The sequence below is a fragment of the Alligator sinensis genome, unplaced genomic scaffold, assembly GCF_000455745.1.
Source record: "Alligator sinensis unplaced genomic scaffold, ASM45574v1 scaffold1297_1, whole genome shotgun sequence".
Classification (NCBI taxonomy): Eukaryota; Metazoa; Chordata; order Crocodylia; family Alligatoridae; genus Alligator; species Alligator sinensis.
This window is the reverse complement of record NW_005842901.1, coordinates 575,301-587,299: the sequence shown is the minus strand read 5'-3', so window position 1 is coordinate 587,299 and position 11,999 is coordinate 575,301. Positions and strand designations below refer to the sequence as shown.

At 44.0% G+C, this 11,999-nt stretch overlaps 1 protein-coding gene across 7 annotated transcripts in view; it reads left to right on the top strand.

Annotated features, from left to right (window-relative positions):
- The window catches only part of CLUAP1 (clusterin associated protein 1), a 235,725-nt gene that overhangs the window by 6,082 nt on the left and 217,644 nt on the right, over positions 1 to 11,999 (top strand). The gene's annotated exons all lie outside the window — the stretch shown is intronic.

Below are 11,999 nucleotides of genomic sequence, written 5' to 3'. Positions count from 1 at the left end.
CTCTAGCCCCTCTCTCTCATCCTCGGGCCTCACCGTGCCACTACTCCCCGTCCTCTCAGGGGCAACCGCAGCACCACGCCCTGTACTCCATACGCTCTCTCGGGGTCCGCCCTCTGGGCCCCTCCAACATAGGGTTACCCACCTGGTGGTGGGAGCTAGGGGTTAAGGCACCCCAACCCACCTTTCACCGGGGTGATCACTAGCCTGGCATTTCCTGGGGGCTCCCGCACCACTGAGAGCCCCACTAGACCACCCACTCCCAGCAGGGTGCAGTTTCAGGTCATGCCCAGGACCAGGAGCCTCTTGCCAACCCCTTGCAGCTCCCCCTTACCTCCGGGTCATTCACAGCATCCCTTCGGCCAGGCAACATTGTTGCCTGACCTCCTGCAGCCAAACTGCCCTGTTTATATAGGCAGCCCATGTCTCAAAATGGCTGCCCTCGTCAAGCACCTGGAGGCTGCCAGCTCCAGGCCTTTGAAGTGGCAGAGACACCCTGTGCTCTGCCACAAGGTTCAAACCAATGCCTGTCTTCTCTCCAGATGTGTTGCCAAATGCAACCTGCCTACTACCCTCAGGGGAGATGAGCTTGATATTTGGTGTAAAAAGTCAAAAAACAATGAGGCTGAGAGAAGAGAAAGAGACGATATTATTGAAAATTAGCACATTTACATAGTAATTTAGGTCAGAGCCCCAAATCCTGTAGACTTAGACCCATACTTAGTATAGTATTTACACAATGTAAGTAACTTCATTGAAGAAACGGAGTGAAACTGGCTTCACTGAAGTCAAATGAAAGTGGCTGTTTGTGGGCTGTAAACCGGGGTGGAAGCTGCCACCTTGCTCTTTGTTTGAACTCGGCGGACCCCTGTTTGATTCCCACTCCACCCAAATTTAAAACCCTGGGAGTGGCAGCAGCATTTCTATTCAGGCAGCCATGAAGGACTTCATGGCTCATAATCTATTTGATCCTTTCTAAACTCTTAAATCCACAAGTGTTAATGACCCTCCCTTCTTTTTTAATGGTTTTAATATTCCTCTTATCAAGCTATTCTTTCTTCTGCAATTCTGCTATCTGTTAGGTGCTCCTGGTAATGTAGTTCCTGTTTCACAGCCCTTCAGACAGTGTTTTTAACTGAAGTTAGAAACAAACTCAGGTGTGGAAACATTAAATCAGGTTTGGAAATAACTTTCTTTGAGGCATTGGATGTGCTGTCAAGATGCTCAAGAAGGCTAGATTTTGTTTTATGAATCAGAAAGAGATGTACGTTTAATTCTAATGACTACAGGACCAAAGAAACAACATCTTTTGACTATTTTTGCCTAGCTTGTCAAGTTTGTCATGTTTTTTAATACATAACGTATGGTATAGTAAATTATTGCAAATTCCAATAAAGTTACTTTTGTTTTTGCTTCTATCTTAAATTGAGTGATATAGCCTTAGGCCCTTACTACATTATCAAAGCTTCTAGTTTCTTTTTACCTGTAGAAAAATGTGTTGTGTTATATGCGCCTATGCACCCCACTTTTCAAAATCCTAGATCTGCCTATGACTGGAGCAGTGGAATCCTGGTCTTTGACTGGGCCATGTAGGTGAGATGGTAACCCAGGTTGTAAATAAAAACAGCAATATTTACTTGAATAGAGACACAGTTTCAGTAGTAACTATAACAGAATTACTTGCATCACTTGGAGTTAAGTGTGTGTGTGTGTGTGTGTGTGTGTGTGTGTGTGTGTGTGTTGGGGGTTGTAGAATAGGGTTCTTAATGACTAACCCCATAAAGATTATCTAACACAGCCCTGTTTTTTCACACTTGATAAAACTAAAAAGTGTAAAAATCAAAAGTCCTAAGCAAAATGGATTTTTCAAAGAACTGAGTAATAAACACACCAGTATCGCTCCTAACATTGTATGCTTTTTTTTTTGTATAGTAGAGCATAATGTGTATATCGAAGAGTTAAATAAGTCCTCTGTGAAATACAGGTCCTAACAATATTTTAGTTATGAAACACTCATGTGGGTGTGTTGGCAGGACAGTGAAGATGTCTTACTATGACTCCTGAGGCATGAGTACAAGCCCTGTGTTGGACTCATGTCAAAGGTTGTCCCCAGCTGAATATAAGTACTTGGTCACTTGGGTTGGGGGTTAAATGTGATGTGAGCTACATTGCTCCCTTACGTGCTTTTGGCTACAAAAGCTGATGAGCCTTACCTTGCTAGTCAGTGAGCCATTAGGCTCTGGGGGGCCTTGGACTCAAGACAGCTATATAGTTTTGTATCTTATTGTATGACCCTTTTTCATTTCTTGTCTGAATCTATGCTTTCATTAGAACAAATGCTTCTTAGTAGGTCCTTACTGGATACAGATTGCAGGACATTAGACATTAAATACAATTTATGTCTTAAAGGAGAAAATAGGCAGGAAATCTGTGTAAGGACTGTATTGTATTATTTCTTGACTATAGGATTCTTCCCTGAAGTGCCATAGTATTCTGGGGGATTTGCCTGCAAGCAATTTGTATTCATCTTCCAGTTATCTATCAATGTAGCCTTTTCTATAGTACTGAACTTTATTGTATCTACATACCTTTAAAATGTTTTGGGTAGTTTGCAAGTTACAACACCATCTTTATTTCCAGCTTTATTCTGATACCATCCAGAAGAGTTTTCGATCCTTGTTTGTTCTATGCATTCTGTAGTCATTCTAAGCACATTGTTGAAAGCTGATTGTAATTATCTTAAACAGTGATCGGTGTTAGCATTGATGTGGTATAAAGACACTAACAAAACCATGTTAATTTTGAAATGAAAAGCAAACATCACAGGTAGGTTAGGTAAGAAAGACTGGTCTCTGTTTGACTTGTTCCGTTTCCTCAGCTACTGTGTCCTTTGTGGGTGAATGAGATTTACTTCTTGTTTTATTTTCTTTCCTTCTTGACTTAGTCTTGGGCATGAAGTATGATGTCATTTACTTATGGTTTATGTTCATAGCTACTAAGCCAATTTTTTACTTTCATAATACTGAGTCCTCTGGGAGGAAGTTTTTTGTAATGATCACAACGGGGAGCCTAAAGTGGTGACCAGAATGTAGTTCTTCCATGAACGTTCAGTTTTGCATTTTTTGGCACAGGAATGGACACTTGGGCTTTGGTATAGGAGTATCAGTTTAATGGTAAGAAGAATTGCTGACTAAACAGCAGGAAGTAGACACTGAGGGCATTAAAAAAAGGTCTCCATGATTAATTGTCAAGGGACTTCTCCTGCAGTCAGTTAATATTTATGCTTAGTTATCCTCTCCTCCCTTCTGCTAGTTAATTACATTTGTGCTATGTAACCTAGCATCTGTTTTAATTTGTAAAAAAGTCATTCACAAAAGGTTCTGCAGTGCCTCACTAATCTGTTCCAAGTAAGTTTGTTGTTTGTTTTTTAAATTTCTGAAGGGGGTATTGAAATGGTGTGAAATCACCTCTGTCTGTTCCTTCCTCTTGAGCTATACTTTTCTGTGTTGTGCCTGCTGGAAATTCAGCACAGTATTGGATCATGTATTCATGTCCTAGGACAGAGGCAAGAGCAGAGTTGCATAAAATACAGCTCATTTAAAAAACTCCAACAGTTCCAAAATGGAGCACTGGACTGATTTCATTCAGCACTGAAACACTGAGTTTCAACTAAGTGATTCATGATCAGTTGCTTCAGAAGTACAGTGTAGTAACAGAGTGGGTGGAAGTTTTAGAGCTTGGCATGTCAGTCAGTGTGTTCATAATGTGTTTCTCAGACTTTGGACTGGAGGAAGTGAGTCATGTGTTAGCCTACTGTGAATAGATACTGTACAGTGTTGGATGTTCTCTGGGCTTGGTAATAATATCCTAGCAGCACAGGAGCAGGAGCATGTTTCATTGGCAGAAGAGGCAAGGCCAGGTCTCCCCAGGGTTGGGAAGATTGAGACCATTGCCATCAAGAGGAAGCAATAGGTGGTAGTGGTGGGAAATTCCCTTCTGCAGGGGATGGAGGCACCCATCTGCTGGCCTGACCTATTATTTCAGGAGGTCTGCTGCTTGCCTGGAACCCAGATCTGAGATGTCACAGAGGGATTATTGAGACTCATTTGGCCCTCTGATTACTATCCCATGCTGCTTATCCAAGTGGGTACCAAAGATATTTCCAGGGGTGACCCCGAGCAGGTCAAAAATGACTACAGTGCTCTCAGTGCAAGGGTGAAAAGCACAGGGCCTCAGATGATGTTCTCAATCTTTCCAGTCAAGGGAAAGGGCTGGGGAAGGAGCGGACACATCCTGCAGATCAATGTGTTGGTGTGCATATGGGTCGCCAGCAGAGATTTGGCTTCTTTGACCACGGGTTGTTGTTCCAAGAAGAAGGATTACAAGGAAGAGATGGGATCCACCTGACAAAGGGAGGGAAGAGCATCTTCTCAGACAGGCTCGCAAACCTAGTAAGGAAGGTTTTAAAATAGGTTCACCCGGGGATGGAGACCAAAGACCCTGAGGTAAGTGGGGGAAATGGGTGACCTGGAAGAAGCACAAGCAGAAAGGGGCAACAGGGGACGCTGCTTCATTCTTACTGAGAAAATAGGGCACTTGGCTCTGGTGTCTGTACACAAATGCATGGAGCCTGGGAAACAAGTAGAAGGAATTGGAAGTCCTCACATAGTCTCAAAACTATGTGGTTGGAATAACAGAGACTTGCTGAGATGGCTCGCATGACTATGCTCATGGATGGGTATCAACTGTTCAGGAAGGATGGGCAGGGGAGAAGAGGAGGAGTTGTGCTTTATGTAAAAGAGCTGTATGACTGCTCAGAGCTCCAGTATGAAACTGGAGTTAGGCCTGCTGAAAGTCTCTGGGTTTGGGTCAGAGGGGAGAGCAATAAGGGTGATGTCATGGTAGGTGTCTGCTATAGACCATCAGACCAGGAGGATGAGATGGGTGAGGCTTTCTTCAGACAGCTAGCAGAAGTTTCCCAATCACAGAAGTCGAGCACCTTGACATCTGTTGGGAGAGCAACACAGCAGTGCACAGGGAATCCAAGAAGTTTTTGGAGAGTGTTAGGGACAACTTCCTGGTGCAAGTGTTGGATAGGCCAGTTAGGGGCCATACTCTTCTTGACCTGCTGCTCACAAACAGGGAAGAATTGGTGGGGAATATAGTGGTGGATGGCAACATGGACAGCAATGACCACAAGATGATTGAGTTCAAGATCCTGAGGAAAGGAAGGAAGGAGAACAGCAGAGTAAGGACCCTGGACTTCAGAAAAGCAGACTTCAACAGAGAACTGATGGGCAGGATCCCCTGGGAGGCCAGTCTGGTGGGGAAAGGAGTTTAGGAGAGTTGGTTGTATTTTAAAGAAATCTTACTGAGGATGCAGGAGTGAACCATCCTGATGCACAGGAATACTAGTAAGTATAGCAGAAGGCCAGCTTGGCTTAGCAGAGAACTCTTCAATGAGCGAAAACAGAGAAAGGAAGCTTAAAAGAAGTGGAAACTTGGACACACAACTAGGGAGGAGTATAAGAGTATTGCTCAGGCATGCAGGGATGAAGTCAGGAAGGCCAAAGTGCAATTGGAGTTACAGCTAGCAAGGGACGTGAAGGGTAATGAGAGACATTTCTTGTTGGGGGAAGTGTGGGTCCCTGCTAAGCCAACTGCTTGGCAGCAATGGGGGAGGTAACCTATTGACAGAAAATGTGGAAAAGGCTGAAGTAATTGATGCCTTTTTCACTTCCGTTTTCACAGGGAAGGTCAGCTCCCAGGCAACTGTGCTTGGCAGCACAGTTTGAGGAGAAGGTGAGAAACCAACTGGGGCAGAAGAACAGGTTAGGAACTATTTAGAAAAGCTGCACATGTACAAGCCATGCAGCTGGATGTGATGCACCCTAGGGTGCTGAGGGAGTTGGCTTTTGTGATTGCAGAGCCACTGGCCATTACCTTTGAAAACTTGTCATGATTGGGAAAGGTCCCAGGTGATTGGAAAAGGGCAAATGTAGTGCTTTCTTTAAGAAAGGGAAGAAGTAGGATTCAAGGAATTACAGAATGGTTAGCCTCATCTCAGTCCCTGGAAAAATCCTGGAACAGGTCCTCAAGAAACCCATTTTTAAGCACATGGAAGTGTGATTAGGAACAGTCAGAATGGATTTACCAAGGGCAAGTCATGCTTGACCAACCTTCTATGATGCGACGACTGGCTCTGTAGATGCAGGGGGGAACAGTGAACGTAATATACCTTGACTTCAGCAAGGATTTTGATATGGTCTCCCATAACATTCTTGCAAGCAGGGTAAGGAAGTATGGCTTGGATGAATGGACTATAAAGTGGATAGAAAACTGGCTAGATCATTGGTTTCAGAGGATAGTAGTTAATGGCTTGATATCTAGTTGGCAACCAGTATCAAGTGTAGTGCCCCAGCAGTCAGTCCTGGAGTCAGTGTTGTTCCGTATCAGTGACGTGGAAGATGGGTTGGAACGCACCCTCAACAAGTTTGTAGATGACATCAAGTTGTGGGGAATAGTAGATACATTGGAGGGTAGGACTAGGATTCACAGAGACTTTGAGAAATTGGAGGATTGGTCGAAAAGAAATCTCATGAGGTTCAATAAGGACAAATGCTAAATTCTGCACTTAGACTGGAACAATTGCATGCATGGGAACAGGCTGGGGACTGACTGGTTAAGCAGCTGCTTTGCAGAAAAGGACAGTAAGCTTTAATATGAACCAACAGTATGTCCTTGTTGTGAAGAGGGCTCATGACATATTGGGCTGAATCTCCATTCTTGGCGGATTTTAAGACCTGGCTAGACAAAGCCTTAGGATGATACAGTTGGATATGGTCTTGCTTTGAGCAGGTGTTTGGACTAGATGACCTCCTGAGGTCTCTTCCAACCCTAATTTTCTATAATTCTATGATTCTATGCTGAAGTAAACATATTGAGAACTGGAAGGGGGTTATAAAGGAAAATGAGCTGGATGCTCAGATTCTGGGATAGGCAGAGTGAGCCATGTGTTAGTTAAGAATGACTCCTGTTTTCTATAGATACAGTATCAGATGTTCTTAGAAGTGATTTGTACTGTGATAGAGGAGACATTTAGAGAGAATTGAAACAAGGGATATAAAGTAAAATGAGTTGGACTTCAGACAGATGCTCATGTTTTTAGACCTGGATGTTAAAGTTAATTTTTTTGCAGGTAGAACACCTGAGTGAGCCAAAGCAGAGCCTCTCACAAACGTGGCTGTATTGCTTCCAGTACCCACACTAGTTCATTTAGAGCTAGCTCAGTTATTTCTACAGAGCACTGTATTGTGCAGTGCATGCATACTTTGACCAAGTAGCAGCCCATTCCACATCCTTATCTTTCAATATGAATAGAGATCAAAGTAAGCCTTTTTCTAGCTCTGTCTTCTGGAGTGTCCTGAAATCCAAGGCAACCATTCTACAAAGCTTGTTTTGCTCTTGAATGCATTTATGGAAACCTTATTAATTTGTATTCAATTACTAATTCTATTGTGTACTGAATGTATATCTTTACCATACCTTAGAGCAGAGTTTTGGGCTGTGGAGCATCACTAGAGATGAGAAACAATCTTTTAGCAGTTTTAAATTCCTTTTCTGAGTCTAGCAAAATGTGGATGCACAAGAATAGAATAAATATAATATTAATACATTTTCTGGTTTATATCATACTTTTGTCAATGTCTCTGAAAAAGCTTTGCAGAATTATGTGGTAATGTTACAGGATGTAAAAAGAGAGGAAAGTTCTTAAATAATGCAGTGACCCAAAGCCTGCAATTAATTTTACAAGATAATATAGGGATTATTATGATTCTTCAAGAAACAGTCTGCACAGAAGTTTCCTGTTTCCTCAGGATTGTAAAGATTTTGGAGATGTTCTTTCATTAATTCCTGTGGTCTATAGGGCACGCACTTACCAGTAACTAATAATTTATTGCATCTACAACTAGGGAAAAGATTTATGTGGAGGCATTCTCCTGATTCCCTGAGAGAAGAGTATCAGAAAGCAGTAATCACTATAGAATATATCTTACCAAAAGAAGAAACTTCTCACTTCTTTCTGGCACAAGTAGATTCATAGATGTGTATTTGGTTATGTGCCATTATATTTAAATAGAATTGTGCTCGTTAAAAGAATGATCTTCATGAATGACGACTAACAAATTCCTCAATACTGATCCTATTGTCTGCCTTCCTTGTTTCAGTCTCCTGCACGCTCAGTGGGTCATGCTGATCTAGTCTCAGACTGACCAACAGCACATTGCAACTTTGTTGGCTTTGCAGCTGGGGCCAACATGACAACTTATACTGGACTATGGAAAACTATAGGCAATGACATAGGCTAGTGTATGAAAGGTGAGTACTGCCACTGCTTCCCTCTCAAAAGGAGTGAGCCCTTGTCCCTCAGAAGAAGACTTCAGGCTCTAAATACTGAGTGGACAGAGGTACCTAATAGGATGAGAGCTCAAATGGATCCCTTGTGCTTATTGTTTCCTGTTGGTTACCTCAGTGCTGCACACACAGGTCCATGCACTCTGAATTACCCTTCTGTAACAGAGCCTGAGTCTCCCTGTTCATTTAAGGTAAAAGTAGCTTAGCCAGGGAGCACTGCAGGCTAGGCAGGGCACAGCAGCTGCACGGCAACAGGGCAAATGCAATTAGCAGGTCCCTGCAGGCAGCCCAGGCAGTCTGTTGACTGGAAGGGGGTAGAGCTCTGGGAGCATATATGTCTGGGGATTCGGCTGGCAAGCTAATCGAGCCCTGCCAGCTGCACGGTTAGGAGCTTCTGCCCAGGAGAGCTACCCAGGGATGTTAGACTGATTGCTTTGCTGCCTTCAGGAACAGTGAGGCTTGGGGAGTTCAAGGAGCTAAGGCTGGGAGGTATGCCAGCACAAGGGGTGAGGGAAGGTGTTCCCTCTTAAAGGGAAAGCCGCCCTCTTCCCCTTTATGTTATAGCCCAGGGCCTTAGTGTTTATGTTGCTGTTTACGCTGGTGGTTTGGGTTGGAACTATAGGGATGGCATGTGGAGGTCTCATTGCCTGAGGGGCACACAATCACCTTGAGCCCTGCTAGGCGCAGGCTCAAGGTCCAAGTGACTGTTGACCCTGGAGTGGGCATAGTGCAAGGCCACAGAGCCAGCCAGGGGCCCAGTGCCTGAGGAAGGGTGAAGCCAGGCAGGGGCCAGGGGCCCAGCAGACAGGGGCCAGGGGCCCAGGCCCAAAAGGGCCAAACCAGAGCTGGTGCCTCAAAGCCAGGTCTGACATTGTGGGCCCGAGCGAGAAGGCCTAGCTGAGAGTAAAGGCGCGGAGGCCAATGAGGCTGAAAGCCTGACAGGAGAACAACAATATCGTAACACCTATGAGGCTTGGGGCTGGGTGGAGGGAAGGATTGGAGCCATGCAAATAACCCTTAAGTCTTTAGGTGCTCTGCAGTGCACAGTTGATCAGAGAGACCCAGCCAAAGTCCTGGGATGGGAGAGGGTCCAGTCAGACTGGGGCCATGTGAAGGCCCATGGGTAGCTTTCCTATTACTATTATTCCATCAAGGCATGGCAGGTGAGAAGGGAAGGTGTCTTGGGGCAGAGCGGGGCATGGCTGTGGAGCCATCGGGGCATCATGGGCCTTCCCTGGGACCCTGATGTGCTACACCTTCAAAGGAGCCTAAATCTCCCTATTGATTTCACAGAATCTAGATGCATAGCTCCATTTCTTTGAATTTCCCCCCTGATCCCAGGAGCCTAATTTTTAAGCATATTGAATCCTACATGGGAGGTAGGATTCAATATCCTAAGTAGCCAATCTAGATATTGCCTTAAATCAAGAGTATCAAAGATGTAGCCTCCAGGCTAGATCTGGCCCGTGGGACTCCTGGAGGGATGGGGAATTCAGGGGATAGGGCAAGTGGGGGCAAGGCCCACTACTGAATTCCAGCATATGGAGCCCAGCTGGGGACAAACTCTGGCTCAGAAGAGCCTAGTTGAGAGTAATAATGTGTTGGTTTTGAATAATGCAGCTGTCCCCTCCATCCTGTTCAGTAGGGGAATGAATCCTTCCCACCACTTCAGTACATTCCACAGAAGTATGGACATATTAAGGGAACCTATACAATAAGCCTTTCATCATTAGTACATTGTGCAGCATAGTTCCCTTGATCTTGCTGCATAAAGGGATTTTAGAGACAGAATGTGAATGTAGAGATCAACCAGCTCAGCCCTTCCTCAAAAGGGGATTTGCAATGGCAGCAGATTAACACCACTGCTACTTTGTGGCTTGGATAGGGAATATTTCATGGTCCTTTCCCAGTGATCTGTTAACTGGGATCTGGGTCTAGAAATTTGTCTCTAAAGGAATAATACTGAAGCACATATTAAAATAAATAAAAACATACCACCAGAGAGTTGATGCCACTTCTGTGATGTGCTTTTAATTCTGCTTTTGTCTCAGCTGTATGTGTCCAAAATAAAACTCATGGTAACCAGTTCATAGAATAAAGAGAAATGGTTTTATAATGGTGCTACAAGCCATTTTATGCCTTTTTTAAGGTAGTGGTTCAAGAAAAGATGTAAGGCTCGAATTTTCTAAATGTGGAATTTCCTATTCACATAGGCAGGGCTTTACTTTTGAAAATATATATTTCTCAAACTGCCATTCTCACAGGGGGGAAATGCATCCTTTTCTTTTGCTCGACATTGATTTTTCTTTCCGGTGTTTTGAAAGGAACTGAAATTGGAATTCCTGTCCCTAACAATACTCTTTATAAAGTGGTGCTCGAGCCTCCCTGGTGGAATATGTGTTAAAAGGATACTGTTGACTTAATAATCACACTACTGTCTGGAAATTTGTACCTACCACTGTTACATTTAACTTTTAAGAGCAACTGAAGGGAAAAAATCTCTAGTTTTTCACTTTTACCAGTGCATTTGAGACCATGTTGGCCAGAATTTTTGAGGGACCAGTGATTTTAGTTACCTTAATTTTTGAGGATCCACAAATCAAGGCACAAAACATTTCTTTGCCTTTCTAGAAACCTTGGCATCATTTTTCAATTATCTTCTCTCTTCCCCTTGCCAGAGCAGTCAGCCGACTGCTCCCTCTGTTTTTGTGAACTTTTCACACAGTAGTGGGGAACAGGAAAACATTAAAAAAGTAGGGAAATTTGTTTAAAAAAAAAAGCCAGAAAATGTGGCAGTGTACTTAAGAACAAGGATGGAGACTGAAACTCTTTACATTCCTTTTTTGATTTCTTTTGGAGCCTTAGTCCTTTCTCAAGAACATCTCCCTTTTCATTTCAAATGGATTTTTCTCTGAATGAGGACCCAATGGCTCAATGCATATCCAACAAGCATAGTATCACCTTGTGGTTTATTCCAAAATTTTTACAAAAACACACAAAACCAGGCTGTCCTGGTTCTGTACACCGGGGTTGCCAACTTTCCATAAGTTTATGAACACTGTAACAAACAAACAAACAAAAAACAACCCAACCCCAAAAACCTAAAATGCCCATCTGGAAAAAATGGAGCTGTTCAAAAGAACACCAAGCAACCAGAGCTGAATTAAATCTCTGCCACCAGAAAGAAGGGGGAGACAATGTTGAAGGGCAGGCAGAGCACAGCAGCGCCACCAGGGGCAAGTGCACACGTGCTTTTTGCCTTATCTCAAACTCCTTTGAGACAGGGCAAGAGGCATGTGTGGGAATGAAAAATGTTTCCCGCGCTGCAAGTTTGCAGTGTGGGGCGAAAATTAGACCGCTGGATATCCAGGGGTCTAAAAAAACCGAACCTTAAAAAAGCAGGGCAGAGGCTGGGTCCTCCATGGACACTCTCTGGCTGCCAGAGTGTCTCTATGGTTGGCCCCTCACCTTGGTGCTGAAATGCATGGCCAGCCAGGCTGTGTGTTCAGCACCAGGGCTCCTGTGCCGTGAATAAGGGGTTGGGGGGGTCTAGAGGAGGGGAGAGGGGACCCCCCACTCCCCCAGCC